This window comes from Podarcis liolepis (genome assembly GCF_965112155.1).
Source record: "Podarcis liolepis genome assembly, chromosome: 5".
NCBI lineage: Eukaryota > Metazoa > Chordata > Lepidosauria > Squamata > Lacertidae > Podarcis > Podarcis liolepis.
Genome location: NC_139556.1, coordinates 43365035 through 43390384, shown reverse-complemented (window position 1 = coordinate 43390384; position 25350 = coordinate 43365035). Strand labels below are relative to the sequence as shown.

The 25350-nt window shown below is 41.8% G+C and overlaps 1 long non-coding RNA gene across 1 annotated transcript in view; it reads right to left on the bottom strand.

The window, feature by feature from the left end:
• Positions 1–9122, bottom strand: part of LOC310708139 — a 96427-nt gene extending 87305 nt beyond the window's left edge. Inside the window, exon 1 of the long non-coding RNA XR_014526865.1 lies at positions 9093–9122. This is a non-coding gene — a long non-coding RNA (uncharacterized lncRNA). The remainder of the gene's footprint in view (positions 1–9092) is intronic.
• Between the last annotated feature and the right edge of the window lie 16228 nt (positions 9123–25350).

Here is a 25350-nt window from a genome sequence, read left to right as displayed (position 1 = left end):
AATTTAATGCGCCAATACACAGAGGAGAAGAAATGGCAGTAAAGCTGTTCAGATACACTTCTTTGCCTGCAGAGAACAAAGGTATTAAAAGAATTATTAAGTAAAAGGAGGGAGCTGTAACCTAGTGGTAGCCTATGCCCACTGCATGCAGAAGGTCTAGGTTCAATTCCCAGCGTCTCCAAGCAGGGTTCAGAAACACTCCTAGCTGAAACTCTGGACAGCTCTTAGAGTCAAGACAATACAGATGGACTATTAGGGCAACTTCCTATGATCTTGTAACAGGCACCAGTGAATATGGAGAAATGGGAATGCAGAGAAATAAGGGAAACAGACAGCAAATACAGCAACAGAGTCAAAGCTGAAAAACTGCTAAACATCTACTTTTACATTAGCAGAGCAATATTCAGACATTTGACAAAGCATATAAAAGATAATGGACATAATTCTCACCCATCCTCCATTCATTCAAATGAAATATCCATGGCATAGCCTCCTGGAGAATGGTGGGCCATATCTTTTCATTGCTTCTCAGCAGTGCTGGGGTGACTTCCAAAGAATCCAGGTGTCAAGTATGGCCTAACTGCCAGTAGGAGGCATCCTTGGAACTAGGACAGCCTGTTTGTGCTGCTCATTCATAAGAGCTCTCCTACTTCTGTTGGAACACGTGGCAACAGAATCCTTCCAAAGCACTAAACTCAGGGTATCCAGTATTTGACAGCAAAGCACCAAAATCCATTCAGCTGGCAGCATTCCAGAAGATAAAAGCAAGCAATCAATGTTCCCACAGCTAGGATTCAATCAAAATGGACTGACCTGAGAAAGCAGCAGCTTTGAGGGAACTCATAATCAGCAAAATGCAGTGCAGGTGCTGGCATTTAAGCAATAGCAGAACTCCAATGAAACAGAATAGATGAACAAATAAGAGAGTCTACACTGAGCAGAATGACCTTCCTGTGGAAAATAAATATAGCAATTGTGTAGGAACTTGAGCTACCTTCTAAAATGCCAATTCACTTGTGCAGACCAAGCCCTGTAGGAACAATGGAGATGGGAAAAGGTTTTTTTAAAAAATGAACTGATGATGAGGCAACTTGGAGACTGAACTGTGGAATGTGCTGTTTTCTGCTGCTGCGTCTTGGCTGAATACATACTGAAGAAGGACTAAAGAATGCCAATAAGCCTTTAAAACCATTTGGTCCTACCACCAATGTAAAGGATTGTTCACCCACTCAACACATTGGAATTTGTGTACAGACTCTCAAGACCTGCCATTTGAGTTGAATGTGGTCTTCACCTTTTCTGAGTAGATTTTCTGGATACCCTGGTTTTTAATTATATAGGTAGCCGAGTGGCAATGCACAGTGTGCCTTCCCTCAACATCTTATGCAAGACAAGTGGGACAATCCTATTTTGTTGACCATTACGGAAGAAAATATATGCCTCTCATTAGAGATAGCCAACTTTTGTATCGACTCTAAAGCAGGGGTGGGAAACCTATGGGCGAAATGTGGTCCTTATGCCCTCTAAAGCTCATGCCTTCTCCTTAAGCTGCATCCCTCACTAGCCTATCACCAATCAGGTGCTTTTGCTGAGGTGGGATGTGTCCTTGAACTGTGATGATTACCTTTCACTTGCTTGTTGGAAGATTTGTGCGTTTGTCAGAAACTCCAACTCATGTAGCTGACATGTGGAAATGTAGACAACTGTAAAAATGTGATGGATCCAACAGTTCCAGGGATGGCTCATCCCTTCTCCATCACCAAAGTGCTTCATTTCCTGGCTTTCCACTAACTGCCACCTGCAGGGGGTCACATCTGTTCACATTTCCCCAATCTCAGTAACCCACAAATCCAAAGCAAAGAGAGTTTGGCTCATGCCCTAAAATGAGATCTGACTTCCTGCCCCATTCCAGCTATTCTGCACACCATATGCTACTACAAGGAACAATAGAAGGAAGGGTAAGTAAGTAAGTGGGCCATCTCTTAAGGTATGCAGATCTCAACCACTCTATTCACACAACACACATGAAATGGAAGAAAGAATGAGAGAGTTTTATTACATTATGCATTTTCTTAAGAAGTTCAGTTAATGATTTATTGTACTGTGAGACTATACTTTAAAAGGAAGAACTTCATATTTAAATAGTTCAACATATACATTTCTGATAGCAGCCTCCCAGACTATCTTGCAGTGGGGGGACTTGTCTTAAGGTGGTCAGTTGAACATGCATTAAAAATAGAGGACTTGGTTTGGAGTTCACAGATCACATTTTAAAATATAGATGAAGTGCTAGAGGCATCATGATTCACACACTTCACAATTTTAGGGGGAAACAAAACCTTAATGCTGAAAAGTTCAGATTCAACTTCACTGCAAACCTGATATTTGACAAATTATTTAAGCCAGATATGCCAAGCCTGTCAAAAAGGTCTATCTATTTACTTGCAGGAAGAAGTAACGTCTGTTTGAATTTCTTTTCTAGCAACCTTTCAAGGAAAAGAACTGCTTTCTTTTCCCTGCCTTCAAAATGGGGGGGGGGGGATGATTTATTATTTTGACATTTTATGGCTGAAATGCTCCAATCGCTTGCCTTTGAGTAGTCCCATCATTTTTAGTACTGCTATTTCAAGGGAAATGGTTTGGGAGCTTCTTAACCTATTTATTCCTAAACAAGGACATTCCATACCCAGAAGCAGGTTGAAACAGCCCACAGAATGCCTATTCTGGGGGCTGGAGGATGCTGTTAAGCAAATCAGCAGCAACATCCAGGTCTCAAGGTGGTATGTCAACTTGAGTGTACTCACACACTGTGGAACATGAAGTCTGTGTTGTCTTCTCTGACAGCATTGATCAACCCTTACAGGAAGGAACTGACTCCAAGGACCACCCCTCTCCAAGTGATCAGAGCTAACAGTGCTGATCATCTGCTAATACAGGCCATATCCTTGCATGCAGTTGTAGGATACACACACATACACTGGGACCTATGCCCTCTAAGCAATGCCAAGCCAGCACTAAAACCACCAGACCTATATTGATAGTTATTGGAGTGGGGATCTATAAAAGTTAGTTCCTCCTTCCTATGGCAGATGGTTGAGGACCTACTGACCCCTGTGTATTTAGCTATTTAAGAGAGAACTGAAGTCACCAAAGAGAACCAGTGAAAAGCCATTTGGTGCCCATTTGTGAACATGTGTGGATCTCCTAGGAATGTTTCTGGAGACTTAGGAGCTTGTTGTAACCTTGCTAGAATGCTTGAATTCCTGACTGCGATAATAACCTAGAGGTTCTGGATCCAAAGGAGGGGATAGAATGGCTGTAATATGAGACTGGAAGGGGATGATGACACAAGCGCACCTGGGCTCAGTACCTATTTATTTACGTAATTGCACTGGTATCCTTCAGAACTGCTAAGTTGGCAGAAGCTGGGAGAGAGCAACAGGAGCTTACCCTGTTGTGTGGATTCAAACCACCGACCTTCCAATCAGGTACTCAGGAATGCCTCTCCAGGTGGCTATGATAGTTTCCTTGCAGGTGGGTCACTATCGCTTACAGGGAAGAAGGAGGCGCAGTGGGATTGGTGGCCCCACACGTCTCCACTTGGTTCTGCTGGTGTGTTTGACCTACGCTGACCTACCAGCCGCTTCATCTGTCTCCCTCCCCATAAGCAACAGAGGCCCACCTGTTGGGAAGCTGGTGTGATGGTTCCAAACCACCCAATAATCTGCTTTCACATGAACTTACATGGCCAGCACCTCAGGAAGATGTTCAGCCAAGATGGGAGACAAGTACAAATAGGAAGCTGGATCTTTGAAGTTATATTCCAGCACAGGGAGCTTTCTATCTTCAGAATCCAGATGTACGTCAAGGTTTTACAAATTGCTTTGGATCTGCACATGTGAAATTTGAAAGACTGTGGTCGGCACTATCCTTACCTTTACCTCCTGCGGAGGAGAGAAGTGCACTTGCCTGATTACATGCTTCTCTATGGAGAAGATGGGTCAAAAGGAAGAAAAGCTTTGCAGAAAGAACAGAAGGGCACTTGGGCTGGTTGTTCTTTTGTCAGAAACTACTTCTAATGGACAAAGCCATTTCCCCCAGGGAGAACATATATGAAAATGTGCCCAGTTTCAGCTCATTAAAGTAGAACAAACTCGTAGGAATTAAATAGTGTGACCATATTCACAATCAATACATTTCCACTTTCTAAAACACATTAAGGTACATGAGGGTAAATATGCTTTGGACTGTGGCTTTTCTTGAAAAATAAATCCCATTCGAATCTAAAAGGACTTCCTTTTGAGAAAACATAGATGTGACTATGTACCTTTAAGTATGAAGGTTGTAGTTGCAAAATGAGTGTAAAGGAAAGCTGTTAAGGAGTGCATTTGACATATTGCCGCTTCCAAAATTTCATATTTGTAATCTACAGCTTGCACTGCTTTTGCTTCTTTTACTATGCACTGAGTTAAATCCTTTAAGAAGGAATCGCGAAAGGATATTTGATCTTTGTCACAATCGTTTCTGACAACAAGAAACCGATTTTATATTATCAGCCAACTTGTCGTACCTGAAAAGGGGAAGCTCAGCTACCTGCAAAACATTTAGCTCCACTTCACTCAAGACGTGTTTTATAGCTTTAAGTACTAAAGCTCACAAGCAGGAAATAAGCTGAATTCCCAGATCAGTTAAATACCCAGTAAAGCTCAGGAACATTTAGAGGCTGCAGCCCAGGATACATCCCAATAAAACTTAATGGAGGAGTCCTCAAGTGTGCATTCAAGCTCTTGGTCAAAGAGTGCTTAGGGATTTGGGAGGGTGGGGGTATGGGGAGCCTGCCCTTTCTGTTTATTTTACTGACTGTGCTTGATTATGAAATGCTGAATGAGCAGCAGGAAAATGAAGGTCTTCCACTGGGAATAACCCTTTGCATTCTCCAACCAATGTTTTTCATGCATGACCTACAGAAGGTCATTTCTTGGAGTAAAAGACAAATCAGTTTTTATAGCTCAGTTGTTCCATAGCCTTCCTATCCAAAGTGCCTATTGCTAACTAGGGCAAAACAAAGGCAACTGTGAGTCCACCAAATTCTTGGAAGGTGCAAGCTTGAGTTCCACTCCAAGAATGAAGATGCTGTATCCACTTATCACTTTTCTCCTCTATGATCAGCCAGATCACTGAATACCTGCAGTCGCTTTCCAGCAATAACAGCTAATTATACAAATTTCTTCGTAATTGTCAGTTCTCCTAACAACTAGTATAATACCCTAAAGCCTTGAGGCTCTTCAAATATATTAGATTTAATCTTCTGGATATTGAGCTCTTTTGAGTTAATCAGCAGTTTGGAAACAATGGATGAAAACAGATGTCATTGTCATAGATTTGTTTTAGGGACTGTGCATTTTTGCCTGTAAAGCCATTGAGTGCTTGCAAAAAGCTGTAGAGCAGCCAGCTGATTGCCAGACACTTGGGAAAAACTGCCCAACATGTTCTGCCAGCTCTATGCTTTGGAAGCACTGTGCAAAGTGCTGCAGTTAGACACATGTCAATCTCCAATGTCCTTGTTATGTCAGATAATTGATTAGTATGTGGTCCCACCTATCTGTCAAAATTCACTCATAGGGATGGGAAGAAATAAGGTCTGACCTGCCCTGCCAAAATGGGTTATGGAGACTCTACCCCTGGAAAGCCTGTTAATGACATGATCCAACTCCAAAATATAAGAACCTTCCCAGAATGACCCCAATTCACCTCACAATTCAGGGTACACATACAGTTGATGCACACACCTAGTATTTTTATAGACAATTTTACCTTTGATGACATAAAAGGTACCCCTGACCATTAGGTCCAGTCGCAGATGACTCTGGGGTTGCGGCGCTCATCTCACTCTATAGGCCAAGGGAGCTGGTGTTTGTCCGCAGACAGCTTCCAGGTCATGTGGCCAGCATGACTAAGCTGCTTCTGGCAAAACCAGAGCAGCGCACAGAAACGCTATTTACCTTCCCGCCGGAGCGGTACCTATTTATCTACTTGCACTTGAAGGGCTTTCGAACTGTTAGGTGGGCAGGAGCTGGGACCGAGCAATGGGAGCTCACCCCGTCGCAGGGATTCGAACCGCTACCTTCTGATCGGCAAGCCCTAGGCTCTGTGGTTTAACCCACAACACCACCCGTGTCCCTTTGATGACATAGTTCCATATAAATGTGCTTTGAGTCATAGTAACTGTGAATTTTCCAACCAGCCTTGGGAATTCCTGCAAAATTGTCCGAATAAAATGTGCAGTTCATATCACAGATAAAGCAAGCGTATTTCAAAAATCTAGGTACGTTTCCTCTTCCAAATAGCAGCAGATGTCATTATTTGGTACATATATAAACCATGTAAGGTTTTACCAACATCCATCTTGTTTGAAGTCTCCCTTTCATTTCAGGAAAGGCTTCAGAACAGGAACAGCTGTAGTAGGAACTGTTTTAGCAAAGCAGATGGAGATTAGCTTCACTTCTCAACTTTTCTCACTATTTTTGTGGGGGAAACGATAATACCAAACAACACAGCCACCATGTTGAGCTTCTGTGTTCTTTAGCATATACTCAGTGGTGTAGCAGAAAACTGTGAGGAGGAGAAGAAGAGGAGAAGGAGGAGGAGTTTGGAGCTGATATCCCGCCTTTCACTCCCCTTAAGGAGTCTCAAAGCTGGTAACAATCTCCTTTACCTTCCTCCTCCACAACAAACACTCTGTGAGGTGAGTGAGGCTGAGAGACTTAAGAGAAGTGAGCCTAGCCCAAGATCGCCCAGCAGCTGCATGTGGGAGAGCAGGAGAGCAAACCCAGTTTGCCAGATTACAAGTCCACCGCTCTTAACCACTACACCACGCTTATCATGACATCTCCTGTCCTTCATTCACAAGTTATGGCTCCAAGGAGAGTCCAAAAATGCAAGCAGCTGTGTGGATCTATTATGACAAACACACACATACCCCTAAAGCAGCAGCACACAGCATAATAACTGATTCATTAGGATCAGCATGAATGCAATCCTATGCATGGTTTCCTAGTAGTAAGTGCCATTGAACTCAGTAGTGCCTAACTTGAAAAACACATGGAATTTTAAGAAAAGACGGCTCACCTTTTGCGGTGGGCGGTCTTGCGACTGGGCATCCAGGCCCTTGCAATGACTCCACTTGGGGGCATGGGATTGATGCCCCCTTCCGCAACTGCCCTGGCTGCGTCACCCCCACTCGGCCCCACCTCAGTAAGGAGGAGGAATCACTGGGGAACTGCGGGGCCTTGGCATGCAAGAACTTCAGCCAGCTGAAATGTAAGTATTAGTTTTTGAATAGAAATGCAAATAATAGCACATAGGTGTGCTAGCAATTAAAATACTAGCATGAAATAGGAACTCCATCAAGCAAAAGGAAATAGATATCTAGGCTGTCATTGATTATTTTCCTCATTCCCTGATTTGCTCTGTGCTAATTCATCATCAACTTCAAGGCCTCACCACTTGTCAAGCAGCTGTACTCTGGCAGAAGATGTGCAGAGGACCTTTTCTACTCTGAAAAAGAGCTGTGCTGCACTCTGCTTTCCCCTTCCATCAAGTCACAGTATATTGTCATCTAAAATGAAAACAAAGACTATACTATCATTCATTTATTTTATTTGTATGTCACTTTTCCACACAAAAAAAAATTATGTTCAAAGTGTCTTACAACAAAGAAACAGAGTTGTGGCTGAAAAAAAGCCCTGTTTTTACCTTTTAAAAAATCTTTCCATATTGGTTTTTTTTTAAAAAAATTAATAAATAAAAGTATCTCACTTAATAAGACAACAGCAACAATAAATAATGGCATTCATAGATAAGCAGTCTCCCTGGCTGCCTCTAAACATCAGCCAAGGCCATCATGGGTTTTTCAAGAATGCAGACCACTGGAGAGAGGATTTGCAAAATGGAAGCAAGGATGCTTACAAAACCCTTGTCACCTTGAAAAATGTCACACCCCATATGTGATGCTGTCACCCAAATTGTATCTCCTGCTGGTAATTTTCAAATGCAATTTCTTCTCATTAAGAGGAGAATAGTTGGGGGGGAAAGAGGCATTTTCAGCACAGCATTACTCTTTTTAGCTCACACCGCCTCCCTCTTTTCCATTTCTATATCTTAACCAGGAAAAATATGTTGTCTACAGCTCCTTAGTGGTCTAAGCACCAGAGAGAACAGAACACAAGGAGAAACTTTCTGATTCTGATGTGTTTATCTTTTCATGCTTTTTTCTTGGTTGTACAGTGACTTTCCACATCAATTCACACTCAGATATTTCTTTCTGCTATATGTGGAAGGAAAGGAGAGCCCCTCACCCAGAAAAATGTAGACTGACTGGACACTTCTTCCTTTTGTCTTTTATTAGAAATAGTGGTACAATGATATAAAGGTAAAGGTAAAGGTACCCCTGCCTGTACGGGCCAGTCTTTACAGACTCTAGGGTTGTGCGCTCATCTCACTCTATAGGCCGGGAGCCAGCACTGTCCGCAGACACTTCCGGGTCACGTGGCCAGCGTGACAAGCTGCATCTGGCGAGCCAGCGCAGCACACGGAACGCCGTTTACCTTCCCGCTGGTAAGCGGTCCCTATTTATCTACTTGCATCCGGGGGTGCTTTCGAACTGCTAGGTAGGCAGGCGCTGGGACCGAACGACGGGAGCACACCCCGCTGTGGGGATTTGAACCGCCGACCATGTGATCGACAAGTCCTAGGCGCTGAGGTTTTACCCATAGCGCCACCCGCGTCCCTGCGGTACAATGATATATATACTTTCTAAGAAGCTTGCTAAGGAACTGTTCGCTGCTGAAAATTGAGAATCTCTCAATTTTGACTATATGACTGGGTTTTTACAAGAGATTTTAGAATTTTACATTCTAGAAGATTTCCAGATGGCAATTCAATGGCTATGGTATTTCTAGTAGGATCCCATCTGAGGAATGCAAAAATCATTAGAGGAGGCAATCTGCTAGGTATCTACATTCCAAGCTGTTGTTGGACCTGTCAGGGAGAGGCAAACGGGGAAAGATTTAAGGGGAGAAACCAGCACTTACAGACAGCCAAAAGAGATCATTAGCAGTCTGTCTTCTGACAGCGAGCCAGAGGCAGGGAGGGAGGAGGATGAGCCCGGAACCAGTCATTCTGTAAACAGAGGAAGTCAGGGGCGTGGTTTCCGCAGACTTGCATGTTGGGCAAAAAAAAAGGAAAAAGAAAGCAAACTGTGCCGGAAAGGTCGGACATGGGTCTCGTAGGGATGCGGGTGGCACTGTGGTCTAAACCACTGAGCCTCTTGGGCTTGCTGATCAGAAGGCTGGCGGTTCGAATCCCCATAACAAGGTGAGCTCCCGTTGCTCTGTCCCAGCTTCTGCCAACCTAGCAGTTCAAAAGGACGCCAGTGCAAGTAGTTAAATAGGTACTGCTGTGGCGGGAAGGTAAATGGCATTTCTGTGCGCTCTGGTTTCCGTCATGGTGTTCCGTTGCGCCAGTAGCAGTTTAGTCATGCTGGCCACATGACCTGGAAAGCTGTCTGTGGACAAATGTTGGCTCCCTCGGCCTGAAAGTGAGATGAGCGCCACAACCCCATAATCGCCTTTGACTGGACTTAACCGTCCAGTGGTCCTTTACCTTTTTCTTTTTTCTTTTTTTTTTACCTTAGAGGGTTTCAGATTTCCCCATCTCTGCCTTATGGCCTTTAATGCTACTTGTGCAGTGCAAATCCTATGCATGTTACTCAGAAGCAGGTCACCATTGTGGCCTATGGACTTGCCTCCCAGAATGCACTGCAGCCTTGTTTGTGAAAATAGCTCTAAAGGTTTAATTTGAAAACAATGCCTATCAATAATATAAGGAGCAATTGCTTCTGTACAATGTTTCATAAAGTTGGCATTTGAGTGATGCAGAATGCGAACCTAGAAGGCTTGGGAAGCATATGAACTTTTTTGCTGGGGGTCTTGACAGACCACTTCATGACTTCCTTGCCTGTGGTAGCAATTGCTAAATGCTTTATTATTCTTAATTGTATTTTTATTGCTTCTTTATTTGTTTGCATTTCATTGCTTCCTCTCACTCTGCCTTTCCAGCTCCTAATCCCTTCTATTCCTTTGTGCTATGTTCTTAAAACAACAGGGTAGCCTCAGCTCCTGCCGCTCACAGCTGCTGCTCCCATCATGATTCAAAGACATGCCATGGAGTACCTGAGTGAAGCTTACAGATCACTTATGGTCCAAGGAACATAGTTTAGAAACCCCTGCACTACTGCATTCAGTTCTAAAACCTCATTCTCATTTGGTACTGGACATTTTTTTCTGAGATGGGTAACTTAGCCAATGCTCTGACAGATTGCTGTGTAATTATTTTCTCTCTCTCTATTTCTCTTTTTAAGGAAAAAAAATTCCTGGTGACTGTTAAACAAAGAAATACAAAAGACCTTCCACAATGGCAGCACACAGAAGCCTATATTTAACTTTCAGTTCATTGCATTTAATCAACGAAGGTTGTTTCCCCTTAAGAGTGGTAAATAAAATGCTGCTTCTACCTCTCTAGCCATGCCGATTAATACATATCTTCAGGCTACGTGCAAAATATTTGAATAGAAATAAATCCACACTTTTGAAGTTACAAAACAGATGAAGTTACTTTTTTTTTTTTGCTGCTCATTTGAAACCGAGGAAATGCTAGATCCCAAGCACGGTGTTTTTAGAACAATAAACATGTATTTTGTCGCACAGGGAATTCTGTCTCCCACAGAAGCAAAGGAGGCCTTGGGGCTGAATAATTATCAGTATTTTATTTATACAGTTTCGTAGATGCAGCTGGCTCTCTACAGAATAACATGTTTCAAAACCTGCACTATAATCCAGACGGAATACTGCAAGTGGTTATAACTCGAAATGGAAGGAATGCGTGGGGTATATTGGGAGGTATAGGGTGGAAAAGGTGAGTCACCCAAGCCCTTAAATTTGCAGCTTTCAAAAAAAGCAGGGTGCCAGTTTAAATGCGAGCCAATTGCCTTTCATAACAACGGCCTCTCACTTCTTAAACACAAGCATACTTGAAGTATTTGTCATAGATTCGATTGTGCTTAAAAGTACTGTTACACACCATCCTAATCTCTGAGCAGTGCATGATTCCAGGGGTTCCAGGTGTGCACCCAGGATTCGTGTTTCTTTATGATGGCATCTGTATGGTATATGGTTTATTTACACATATATACAACCTGAGCCTATGGTAGAGGGCCTTGCTTCTCCCATAGGCACAGCCTTGAAACCAAAAAGACGTTGAACATCATGCTCTGTCACATAACTCCCAACTCCTGGGGGGAAACTGACCTGTGACTGAGTGCCAGCAAGACTGCTCAGCCCACCCCTAATCAGCTTTTGTATGAACCAAATCCACAGCCCTCCAACCCAAGTGTATCTTTTCCTGACTTGAAGAAGATGCAATGATAGGAAAAGCTACCCCTATTGATTTTTTCTATTTTTTTCATTTTGCTTCTTGCTTTTCACACAGAGGTAAGAGCACAGCTACTCTAACCAAAAGATACAGTGGTCATAACCATACAGTAATCATTGTTCAGCCTGTCTATAAATCAATATAGTAAAACCAGTGACTACTGGGTAGGATGAATGCCAGTTTCTTGAATCCTTCACTTTGTTGGCTGGTACTGGGCCTTTCCTGTTCTTACTTGCTGGTGAACCACAGTTATTGCTTAAGAAATACAGCATCCCTGTACTGCAGCAAGTTTCCCCATTCCAAACAGTTACTCTTTTGCAGCTTTATAGCTATTTGAGTCCTCTCTCATCCTTCCTCCCTGACCTCTATTAAATTTAGTGACAACCTTCTAGCAGAAGTGCAGGGCTGTGCTGCTAACCCACCCTGTCAGCTGAGACCAGAAGCCCTTAGATTTGCTGAGCTACTGCGACAAACCCAGATCATAAGCTTCACCCTAGTGGGAAGCGAGATGGACTTGCCATCTGGATAAACTGGGCTACAAAACAGTTGCGATGTTTGCTCGATTTTCAGTAAGGAAATCCTAGGTATAAAAAGGCTTCGCTAGCATTCACCATGCGGTGGCTTAAACTCCAGGAAAACATTGGGGATGCAAAGCAAATGCTTTCCCAGCCTTATCTGCTTTGCAGCTATGATATGCAATGACCATGATAAATGGCAGAACACAAGCACTGCTGTACTGGGTCATGCTAAGGGTTCGTGTAACCCAGATTCCAGTGCTAAATGCTTCAGAAGAAGAGCACAACAGAGAGATTACAAAGCAATCCATCTTCTGTCGGTCACTTGACATGTTTAGGGCACCTTGAAAAATCCATATAAACCTCTCCATTAACAATTGGCTACTCATAGATCTATTTCTTGAGAAACCAAGAAGTGTTATTGCTCTTTCAAAGGTCCTCCAACAATATATTAAGTATTTGCTACCGTTAGCTGAGGTTATAGTTTTGCTGTGTAGCACAATGCTCCAAGCATGGTTACTCAAAAGTAAGTCCAGCTCATTTCTTAGTGCTGTTTGGACTGAAGCATGGGAACCTTAATATCATCTACTGAACTCACTTCAGGGTCAGCTCCAGATTTGATAGACTGGGAAGCGCCCTTTGGCGGCATTTTATATTGGTGGACTTCCAGTTGTGCAGTTGCTTTGTAGTGGCAGCTGCAAACAGCCATTTTGACTTAGGGGCACCACTCCAGAATATTGTATAGGCTAAAATGAGTGCTTACTGCTGCCACAGTCAGGTGTACCAATGGCTGGGGGTTGTCAGTTCTTGTGGCCCCTGCCAGGGAACTGGGACCCTAGCAACTGACAGAGGTTGCTTTGTATTCTTCTCATTCTTATTTATTAAATTTGTACTCCCCCAAAAACCCCCACATATTTTAGAAGACTTACAATGTAAATCAGCCAATGGGTGTTTCTGGTTAGGAAATCTGATAGCCACTCTAGAAAGGGAAAGTCTGCCTAAGACTTGGTTTGATAGGAGCTTCTCTGTGCTGCAAAGATTTTGCATTCTAAACTAGGTTTGTTCCTCACTTGTGAAACCATCAAGCTTTAAACCCTCCTAGAGTGTAATTAGATAAATATACTGTTTTGATCCAAAAGTGCTTCCTCGTACTTTGAACCTCTGGGAGGGGAGGGAATGGATGCTGGGCAGTTTTCACAGAAATAGAATACCTTTGCTGGTGTTCAACACTACCACAAACAGTTACGGCTAGACTTCTGCTGGCAGCAACAGGGAGAAGTTTATCTAGTGACACACTCCAAATAAAGGCCATGTTACCCAGCACCCATCTTCAGTGAAGATGTCTGTCCCAAAGATTGCTCAGGTAGCTGCAGAGGAGAGGAGGGGGAAGTTCTGTTGCATGGGCAAAAAAGCACCATGCAACTCTCTGTATTTCCCCTATCTCTGGGCTTTCACTTTTTCCAAAGACCAAAAAAAGTAAAAAAGAAGAGGCAGGAATATTATTTGCACAGTTTTCAGGACATGCATTGTAGAAAACTAATGTATTGCTTAGGAGCAACAAGCTGTAATTGGTTAAATTAGTAGGGGTCAATTTTAACCAGCAAGGATTAAGGCCAGGCTTGTTTGTTTCCTTTTCAGGCTATTTTGGTTCTGGTTGTTATGGTGATGGAGAGTGAAGAGAAAACCTCTCCCTCTAACATCAGTGGTAGTTTTTTTATTTATTAAGTTGTAATTTATCTTATAGTTCTCTGTATAACTCAAAAAGGCTCCTGAATAGGGTTTTGGTAATATGCAAATTAAACTAAAATTGTTTTAGATTTAACTGTGTTGGGCTGGAACATTGAGAAGTTATTTCTTTTAGCTGTTACATTTACACTTTAATTGATGCCTTCATGACAGAGATTGCAACTGACTAAAAATGTGTTAATTACTCCATTTCCCTAGTGGCGTTCATTTCCTGGTTCTTGAATACTATTAGCACACACACCCCTCAGATCGCAAACTTGGGTGCTTAGCAGTTTGAAGATGAAATGGGGTGCCCCAAAATAATAAAGCATAATCAAATGAATTGTTTTAAAAAGCAACAACAATGAAAACACCCCAACAGTAATCTTCCAGGATCTAAACTGACGAGCATGGGAGCCACAGAATGGCTGAATTCAGACCTCACTTTATTCCATTTTGCTGATTCACTACAACATTTTCTTGTAGGGTTTACTGACCTTTAAGGAGAAAGTTCTCCATTAGGGTTCATAGTGAGGCATCTGATCATAGCCTGCATTATAATCAAGGCTTATATTTTGATCAGATTCCAGTATTCTAAAAATTAGCTTAAATTCACAAATGTTTCTTTCGAGGCAGGAAACCAGCAGGAAACCAGCAGGCAGCTGGCAAGCTCTTAGGCAGAGGGCCCCTCTGGTTTATTGCGGTCATAAAAAGCCTGAGAGCAAAAGGTCACTGACCCTACATATTACAGAATATAATTAAGCTGTAATAAAAGCGGCTAAATTAAGAGTTGGTAAATAGTAAGGTTTTGCCATTTGGCCTCTCATCATACAAAGAGTCATTTGCCTAAAGGTCAAAAGGCTAAGCATCTGGCTGGCAGAAAGGGAGGGAGTATTTGGGGAAGCCTTTTTAAAGTTGTTTCTTTTTAAACAGATCCTTTTACTCTGCAAAGATTTATTTTCCTTTTAAAAGGTTATTTATGTTATGTATAATATGATATTCTGTTGTAAGCATCTAGAAATGTTAGATTCTTATTTCATAGAATCATAGAATCGTGGAGTTTGAAGAGACCACAAGGGCCATTGAGTCCAGCCCCTGCCAGGCAGGAAACACCATCAGAGCACTCCTGACATATGGTTGTCTAGCCTCTGTTTAAAGACCTCTAAAGAAGGAGCTCTTTCATAGATGGTGTGTGAAAAGGTGAACAAAAGATCTGTTTAAGATAAAATTAGAACAATTAGCCATCTGCTTTGCAGTGAATAGGTCAAGAGGGCAAAGGTTATCTGGTAATTAAGGTGCCTTGTCGAGGTTAATGGCTACTTGTTTGCCATTTATAAATAGAAGAAAATATAGCTCTCTGTCTCCCATAAAAGGTAATAGGAAATGGGTGTATCTTTTATGATTGGTTCTAGGAAACAGCCAATAGGAATTTCAACCAGGCTGATTGGACAGAGGCAGCCAAAGGAGGAGCAAGGGTGCTGGGCTGAGGGAATATAAGTGCTGGCCATAATGGCAGGAGGGCAGGCCAGAGCTTGGTAACCATATACCACTGTGCCTCTTATTTATTTGTCTGACAAATAAATTATTATTTTAATTTCTCTATTGCTGCATTGAATATTTCATTCCAGCTAAGCGTTAACCACAAGCAGGGTGCTACAATAGCTTGCATTATTCTCTCCCACTTAGAGAGAAATCCTTAGTATAGGAAGCCAGTAGGAGTGTGGCTACTGCTAGCTGAGCCCACCTACACCCAAACACCTCCCTATGCCTCTTTTTCAGGGCTTACACTAACTGAAAATTTTACAGGCTTGGTTCAACCCTCTGGGTCCCAGCTGAGCCAGGAAGGGGAAGATAAGCCAGCGTATCTCTGGCTAAACCAGGATGAGGGAGTTAAGCCAGCATAACCTGGGTGTACCAGAAATGTCCCAGCTCAGCCAGAAATCTGCTGGATTCTAACCCCACCCCTCCTTAGATTGTGCCCTAAGGGACTTAATAGCAGGTTCTTAAAATATCTGGGGGTGGGGAATACCCATTCATTTGCCATGCCTATAAAAATTAAACCATGCTCTAATAGTATAATTAGTATCATTCTGCCTGGACGCAGAGGGCCTACTGGCAGTTCCCTCGCTGCGAGAAGCGAAGTTACAGGGAACCAGGCAGAGGGCCTTCTCGGTAGTGGCACCCGCCCTGTGGAACGCCCTCCCACCAAATGTCAAGAGAAAAACAACTACCAGACTTTTAGAAGACATCTGAAGGCAGCCCTGTTTAGGGAAGTTTCTTATGTTTGATGGACTATTGTATTTTAATATTTTGTTGGAAGCCGCCTCGAGTGGCTGGGGAAACCGAATAATCTTTGCCCTGTGCATCCCTTTCACAATGCTAAGGCAGCTTGCTGTGGGTAGGTGGGGGGTGGTGGGCCAAATTGGGATGGCCAGGTTTGGGGGGTGTCACATGTGTGACATCATGCATGTTCAATGCCCACCCCCTAATGTTGGGTGCAACTTTGTGCCCCTGTATGTTATATAAAGGGGAATCAGCCTGCCACTAAGTTCTGGTTTTGGTCCATATCCCTGGCTGGCTTGGGGAGTTCATACATGATCAAAATACCTAATGTCTCAGATCTAAACAGCACCAGGCATTATTGGAAAACTCTTTCATAGCTTGTCAATTTCCCTTTTGCAGTTGCTACTATTTGTACCCCCGGATCTCAGGAGCAGCTTTTCAGGAGAACAAGAGGCTGCAGTGGGAAGGGAGTTAGAAACATCCTACATGCGCATAGTTATTCTAACACTGCCTTTTGAAACCTGACCCATGTTTGTTTTTTGGTGAGCAGCTGAAAAGGTTTCTAGCTTCTGACTAAACAGAGTTTTGCTGTTGTATGCATCCATTTCAATAGATTTTCATAGAGAAAAATTGAGGAGCATGGCTATGGAACTGCCATGGGGCTTGAAATGAATGAGTTCCTGACAGAATTCAGAAACCACAAGCACTCATAAGACCTTCTGGACTGCTGGGAATTCCTACTAAAGATGAAATCAAGATCCAATTTGGAAACACATTCTGACATATCCATTCATTATTAGGAAACGAATAGTCAGATGATGATGCTGAGCTCAGATGATGATCTATTGAGAAATTTGGATTAAGCATGGTGTGTTTTATAAAACAGACAGAAGTGTAATCCTCATGTTTGAATTAGTATCATAATGGGTCTTTAATCTAATATTTATGGTTATATTAGACTGCATTTTTGCCATTTCAGGTATTTTTAAATGTGCAATTAAAAATAATAATCAATAACTGAGACAAATCCCTAGAAGAGGCTTCACTGTAGCAAAACCTCTGATACATGTATAATCATGCTCATTATTAAAAGCAATTTGAAGTCAGAGCCATTAGAAAACGTGATTCTAATAACAAAGTACCCCTGACATAGACTTTCCCAACCCAATCCCCACATCCTGACCCCTATTTCCATTAACCCCAGTCAGCATGGCCAATGGCCAGGCATGATGGAACTTGTAGTCTGAAATATCTGAGGCGCTCCAGTCTGGGGAAAGCTGATCTCACACATATTTATATTAAAATGTTTATATTAGATTGTTATCCATTTAGAATTATTGTTAGCAATAATACTAGCATTTGTTTATACTGTGTATTTTCATTATTCTTATTGTCATTATTACTGGTAATTGCAACAGTAGGCTGCAATCCTATACTTATTTACCTGGGAGTAAGTCCCAATCAGCTCAGTGGGACTTACTTCTGAGCAGACGATGTATTGGATGACACTGGTAATGGGTTTTATTCTCTGGGATTGTGATAACACTTTGGATTATTACCTCATCACCGCAATAATTCTTGGGAACATTTTGTCTGATGATTTTTACTAGCATGAGGTTTCGTATTTCATTACAATCAAATCTTTAGCATTGTTCTTGTGAGGCAGTATTTTTTTAAAAAGCAGGGGAGGGAAGAAATAATCAGAGAGTATCCATTATGCATGAGCTTGGGAAAAAAACCGAGAACATCCACCAGTGAAATCAATAAGATGCCCCTGGTTCCCCCCGCCCCACAGCTGATAAATAGCAGCGCCACTTCAACCTTTGCAAAGAAAAAAAGAGCTTGAAATGGACTGTGTTGCTTTGCAATTTGCACACCCTTGTTTAATGCCAAGCCATAAACCAACTGGAAGTCACTAATGTAGAACTAAATGATGAAATAACTGCAGGTTCTCTTTTGAAGAGCTATTTGCAGACCCTTTTAGTGATCTTTAGGCTGCAGCATCATGAAAGGCAAATACTATCAACATCCACTTACGTGGCCACATGTGTGCCATGGTTAACAACTCGCTGTTTCTGGCTATAAATACTTCCAACATTATGGCCGCAAGTGAAGGAGGTGAAAGGGAGAGCTGCTCATGATATCAGTTGCCATAGATTAGCTCACCTTTGCCACCTCACACGTACACACAGCTGCTATTTTAGTGGGCTGCCATCCCATACAACGGGGTAAGGCATTTTAATAATGGGTCTTTCACAAGGAATCAGGAAGGTGCCAGTTCCACAAGAAAGGCCTACTCACATATGTGCATTTTGAAGCATGGGATTGTACCATATTATGGTGAAAGTAGCTTCCTGCTACTGTTGGCTATTCTTGTAAACCCTTCCTTCATGATTTCCTCTTTCTTCCATTTCTTATGCATGCCCTTCTTAAATCTCAGTTCATCTGCAAGCTCCTTATGCTGCCACACTGGTTTCCTTAGGTGCCTCCCATTTTTCTTTCTGTTGGAGTTGTCTGCATTTGTGCCTTCCGTATATTACCTTTATAAAACTCCCATCTGTCTTTGACTCCTTTCTCTTTGAATATTTCTGACCATGGGATCTCACCCAGAAGTTCCTGAAGCTTTTTAAAACCAGCCTTCTTAAAGCCCAGAGTATATATCCAGCTAAGCTTACCTTTCCCTTGCTTCTGTAGTATGAAACCTAAGACGACATTATCACTTCCTCCCAAGGTTCCCAGTACTTCCACTTCATCAATCAGTTCCTCTGTTAAAAACTAAACTCTGACCCAATTCCCTTCACTGTAATGGGGAATAAGTGGATGACATTTGTAGGCATAATGGTCAAATTGTAAGCAGATACATTCAGGGGTTTCATGCAGGACATCTTTAAAGTTTGGCCTTTTAAACAAAGGAAAAATTCCTAACTTTTTATTTTCTGCCAGAATTGGTCACTCCTCCTGAGTGGATGAAACCTGTCAAAGTTCTCCAGTATTCTCCCACAATGGCAGGCTTTACTGTTGTGGGTTGGTGCAAATATGAATTGTAGGGTAGGAGTTGGTGGATAAAATAGCCCTGATCCCCAGGAAAGAGTGGGGTGGGGAAATAAAACCTCTCAGCAATTACTCTTACCCTACACAGATTTTTTTTGAAGGATACAACAGGATTTCTCAACTGATCTGCATAGAGGGAGGTATAGATTAACATAAAAAGGTTTTAATCTCCCAAATCACTATGACTGGAGTGACCTGGGAAAATAACTCACTTGGCCTGCCAGCTCCCACCTGCTTATCACAATGAAAGACCACCCCCACTAGCAGGGAAAAAACCACTCTCTTAAGCTCTGGGCAGTTCCCCAGTCATGTCAGTTTCATTTCTTGAGGATGTTTTGCATGTTAAAGACCACAAACCTGCCTAAAAGGTAAGGAAGGCCCTCATCCACCTCAGGGTGCTTGGTTAATGGCACAGTTTAGCTTAGAAATATGAGAACATTCACTGAATCACCCTGGTTCCCCAGTGTCATTTGAAGTACACACAGAGTCAGTGCACACAGTGTATATGTGTGTTGTTCTGTGCCAATACACACTTATCACCACTTGTCTCAAGTGACCTTAATGCTGACTTTCTTTCACAATTATTTATGCATGACTGTCACGCACACAAAAGGAGAGAGCACCATGCTACATATTTATTACTGGTTATGATCACACTATTATTGAAACAAAAGCTCTTTCCTCAAACCTCTGTGAACCAGCTCTGAATTAGTTGGGAAAGAATTAGCTGTGCATCTGGCTACTTGCCTGATTGAGATGCATCTTTTTGCTTCAGAGAAAATTTACTCCATACCAGAGATGCAGGTCTCTGCATTTAAAAACAAGCTGATAGCTATACACTATTTACTTGTGGGGGACGTGGGTGGCGCTGTGGGTTAAACCACAGAGCCTAGGACTTGCCGATCAGAAGGTCGGCGGTTTGAATCCCCGTGACGGGGATTCCCAGAGACCATTGCTCGGTCTCTGCTTCTGCCAACCTAGCAGTTCGAAAGCACGTCAAAGTGCAAATAGATCAATAAGTACCGCTTCGGCAGTAAGGTAAATGGCGTTTCCGTGTGCTGCTCTGGTTCGCCAGAAGTGGCTTAGTCATGCTGGCCACATGACCCGGAAGCTGTAAGCCGGCTCCCTCGGGCAATAAAGCAAGATGAGCGCCGCAACCCCAGAGTCGGCCAGAACTGGACCTAATGGTCAGGGGTCCCTTTACCTTTATTTACCTACTTGTGGCAATAGAAGATAGAATGGAGAGCTATGTACTAGTCAGATTTCATGCATTCGTACATGCACAGTGACCCTGATATCTATCTTGAATATCTATCTTGAATATCAAACGTATTTGATGATAATGACAATTTATTCAACATGCTTATGTGTCATACTTCAAAGTAGTGTCTCGTGAAGGCCCAGAAACCTGAATGTGGTGAGTGATGACATATATAGGCTGCTAACAAACATGCATTGTCAGTCACATACAAGAGTTGTAACTGTAAACTACAAAACAAACCCTTGTGTGTTGTTCTATATCTTTGTCTTGCTCTGTTATTACTCCCATATAATCCTTTGATTGGTTAAGGTATTAATGTAGCTTCTCAGTGGTCAAAAGGGTCATCCCAGTTCTGTGCTACAGTTCCTACATCCTGTTCCAAATCTGATCTTCAATCCTTGAAGGAAACTGTGATAACACAAGCTATAGTTTGCAGCATGTGAAAGAAGGGAGGAAAGCAAACAGGCTAACTCATCTTCTCCCTCTTTGGTCCTCATCATTGCCACCAAGTGGATATATTTATTCTCTGGCTAGCTCCAGTAAATGGCTCTTTTATCTCAACATAAACATAAGAACAAGCCAAAATAACATAGGAAAACACATCTAGCTAAAACCTACTGTAGAGATTGTTCTCTGCCCAACTCATTACTTGGCAATAGACATTTCAATCCAGATTCTGGGTTGACTGTCACCCACACTTCAACTCTAACTAATCCTATTGCCAGCCTCAGTTTTATCTTTTATTTTCAGCCCCCTTCCCAACATCTTAGCTAATCATAGGGGCAGTAGAGTTCTGTTTAGGTGTCTTTCCTATAAGTGACAGCTTTCCCGGGTTGAGTTTTGACAACACCCTCCAAAAGAGCCTTCTGCGTTTATCAGCCTCCATCAGACCTTATACTGCAACAGAATTAAAGTAAAGAAGAGCACACAATGTAGTAAACCTCTGCAGATTCAATATATTTCTGTGATATCAATCAGGTGCCCTTTAAATACATGTTTTGAGATGGGGAAAAGATGGAAGATATCTATTTTCTGTTGCCTTCCAAAGTCCTATTGCAAAGCTATGAAGAGAACGAAGCAAAACTAATAAAGGTCAAAATACCTTTGGAAAAGAAACTGCTGTATCAGCCTTTTAGAGGTAACCCATCATCTTGTTATGGCAAACAAAAACTTCCAAATAAAGAACACAGTTGCAATAGTCACATTAAATTAATCATGTGCTTCTAGATTATTTAGTTTTCTAAATTCCTTTTTGCTGTTGTGGGCATGTTAAAATATTTTAAAGTACTTCTTCGCACAGTGCCTAGTAGAAGCCAGTATGTTTCTGAATACCTGCTGCTGGAAACTGCAAAGGGAGAATGCTCTTATGCTCGAGTCCCTCTTACAGGTTTCCAACCATATCCTCCAATGTTTCTCCGATGAAAATGGGGACAGTCTAAGGAAAAGTGGGACCTTCTGGGATCACATCAGAAACCGGGACAGCTTCTGTAAATCTGGGACTGTCCCAAGGACAGGTCTGGTTTCCAACTGTGAGAACAAGATGCTGAACTAAATGGCCATTGGGCAGACCCAACAGGTTCTTAAACCTTTAATGTGGTATTTTCTTCCAGAGCACCAACAGGCCCAAAGAGAACTCAACCAGAGCCAGGGCTTTTTTGGCTGTGGCTCTGATCTGGTGGAACGCTCTGTCACAAGAGACTAGGGCCCTGCAGGACTTGACATCTTTCCGCAGGGTCTGCAAGACAGAGCTGTTCCACCAGGCCTTTGGCCAAGGCACAGCTTGACCCTCTCCTTTGGTAATCCTCACAGAACTCTAGCCCAATGGTTGCCATTAATTTGATTTGAACTGATTTTATAATGAATTGATTTTAGAATGCTGTATTATTTTACTGTTTTTAGCCGCTCTGAGCCTGGCTTTGGCTGGGGAGGGTGGATATAAATTATTATTATTATTATTATTATTATTATTATTATTATTATTATTAAACCAGCCTAATCAAGATTAAACTGATAGTTTAATTTCATCTGCTTTTCACAGGAGACCAACCCAATCTGATGGTCACAAATTTGTCTGCAGGTCAGAATGCAACTCTTTGTTGGACTGTGCATGTCTCTCAATTTTGCAGTGCATTTTTGATGTGCAAATAAATACGGTTTTGCATTAAAGATGTGTGCTAAGCACATATTTTACAGATAAAGAATGGAAAAGTGTGTATTTTACCCTCAAAGTGTCTTTTACATAAACAATGGGCACACACAATGAGAGTATTGGGATGCCACAGAACAGAATGGAATGGGTATGTATTGAAGACTTCCTTATCCAGCCGTCCTATTATTGAGTAGCCAGTCATTTCACTTACTGTTCTGCACAATTTTGAACAGTTTTATAAGTTATTTATATAGCCGTACACTACAGTGGTCTTTTATGAGAGGGCAGTATATAAATATTTTTTATAAATGGGTAAGTACAGCAAGATGGAACCGGCTTATGATTGAGTGCCAGCAGGACTGTAAGGGGACACAATTAGCTGCTCAGCCCAAGCGCATATGCATCCATAGCACCATATAACAATCACCATGAAAAGACTGTTTTAAACAGCTCACAGTTATGATGAATTATGCACAGGCCAAACATCTGAGATGTTTACCCACAAAAATGGAAATGCCACATTAGAATCAACGCATGTAGGCCAAATTCCAAAAGTGTAATAAATATATATGATAGCACAATTCAGAAGGAATATAAAGTGATTATTGATTTATGGCTCATTCTGGATCACTGCCACTGAGTAAAGATTTTTTAAAAAAATTAGGCATATTTTATTCATAGGGATTTATGTTAAAATGACAAATATGGGCATTTGATCTTCAGAGGTATAAACTCTTATTACTATAATTCAGTTTAAAGCACTTTTCTCTTAAAGTTAATCCCATCATATCACATTAATCATCACTGCAAAGCAATGTCTACTCCTTTTGGCCTTGACTATTTGGAACACTTATAATAGAATTAACTTGTAGACAATGTCCTAAATCCTGAGATACAAGAAATAAATCTATAATTAAGGAATTATTTTTGGGCAAAAGGTATGCCTAGCATAGCAGCTAATCCATCAAGCCCAAAGGTATATATGACCTATATATTATTAATTATAACCCGATTTTCCTCCAGTAAGCTCAAAAGGGCTTATATCTTCTCCCATACAGGACCTATCCTGTAGCCTTTGGGGCTTGGTATGGTCCAAGAGACATCTGAACCATCTACAGGTCCAAGAATTCACTATTTACCTCAATTGGTTGGATATCTCTGCCTACTGAAGAGGTCCTGTTTTACATAAGCATTCTATAGTTTAGACATTCATGGTTTCCTGCTATGTAAACAACCAGACTTGGGGAATGGTGGTTTGTTTAAATTATGTTTTGAGAACAAGCCAGTAGCTGTAACCACAATTCAATCTGGGCTTGTTCTCCCTAACTCTAGCTTAAACAAACCACATCTCCCTGAATTTCAACATAAGAGGAAATGGTAGTTTACTGTAAAATGAAAGTGATTATTTCCAATCTACTCATCATGCTTACAAAAGAAGAGAGGGAATGCTTTCTATAGTCCACATAATGAGAAACCGTTTCCTGCTATATCTCAACTGGGCTCCAGTGTTCTGTCAAACTTGCAAGGCATAGTTTTGTTTTCTCATCATTTGCATGATTTATCATCCTTCCTCTTGACGTCTCCTGCTACTGCTATGCTGTGGAGATAAATGATCTGATGGTCCATAGTTCCACAGCTGAAGCTAAGGAGGGGTTGGCTAGGGTGACATTGTGTGGGCTAGGTGACATTGTGTACCTCCATCCCCAGAGACTTCCTCCATGGAAAACTCTCCAATGGTGCTCCACTAGAGGTAGGAGAGGGAAGTGATGGGACAGGGGCAGATCATTCAAAGCCCTTCTATTTTCCCAACACCCTTCTCCCCCAGTAAGGAAGGGAAAATAAGCCAGCCCTGAAGCTCGTAGTTATTTTCCTTCTAGTTGCCTCCACTTCTTCCTTGTCTGGCATGAGGCCGGCATAGCTTTGTATTTAGTGGTTCCTCCCCCCTAGATTCTCTCTTTCTCCCATCCCCTAGGATTGCATGGTTATTTGCTATATGTTTATGCAGTCGGTAGGGAGGGGAAGGAAAAGGGGAAATGGGAATTGTTTGTTTTTAAAATAATAAACATTTCAATAAAAAATTTTAATAAAAAGGGATTAATGTAATTCATTCAGGAATTTTGCTCAGCAAATAAAACTTTAACAGTACAATGCATGTCTGTTTTGGTGTACACTCTTGGCAATGTGAGGGTATTTTTTTCTCTCCCTTGCTTGAAGATTGTCTCATCACTGCTCTAAAGTTTTCCAGGAGTGATGCTCAGGTACCACAGTGCCTGTGACATTCAGTGACATCTAAGAAAGGTCAGCTTGGTCACCTGCTGTTGGCTTATTACTAATCATCATTTTCAAAGCAATGTGTGTCTCTTTGGTTGATTTTGTGCATGAATTATTGGAACGCTGAGAACGGAGATTGGATGTATGTGAATTTTGGCCACTGACTTATATCAAAAGTGTACGGAGCTCATTATCCTCTTCATTAGATGTCCTTGTCCTCTTACTATTTAAGTCTATGAGTCACACATAAGTATACATGCCATTATAAAATCACCAAGGACTCTTCTTTGCTTCATGGGCGAGATTGCACTACAAATCACTGTGTGAGACCTATTGCATAAGTCAGAATCATGATGATCCAAGTATTTTGCATTTTCAAAAGAACACATGTTGAGTCTACAGCATTCTTCCAGAGATTTATTTATTTTTTTACATTTTAAAGTGCTTTTAGACCAAAGTTGCCTCTGAAAGTATCTTACAACCTTGTACAATTATAAATTCATTCAATCAAAACTTAAAAACAACTTAAAAATTTAAATAGCCCATTCCATACCAGGGACATACAAGCCAGCTTACCAAATCTGAATCAAGGGTATATCCCGAGA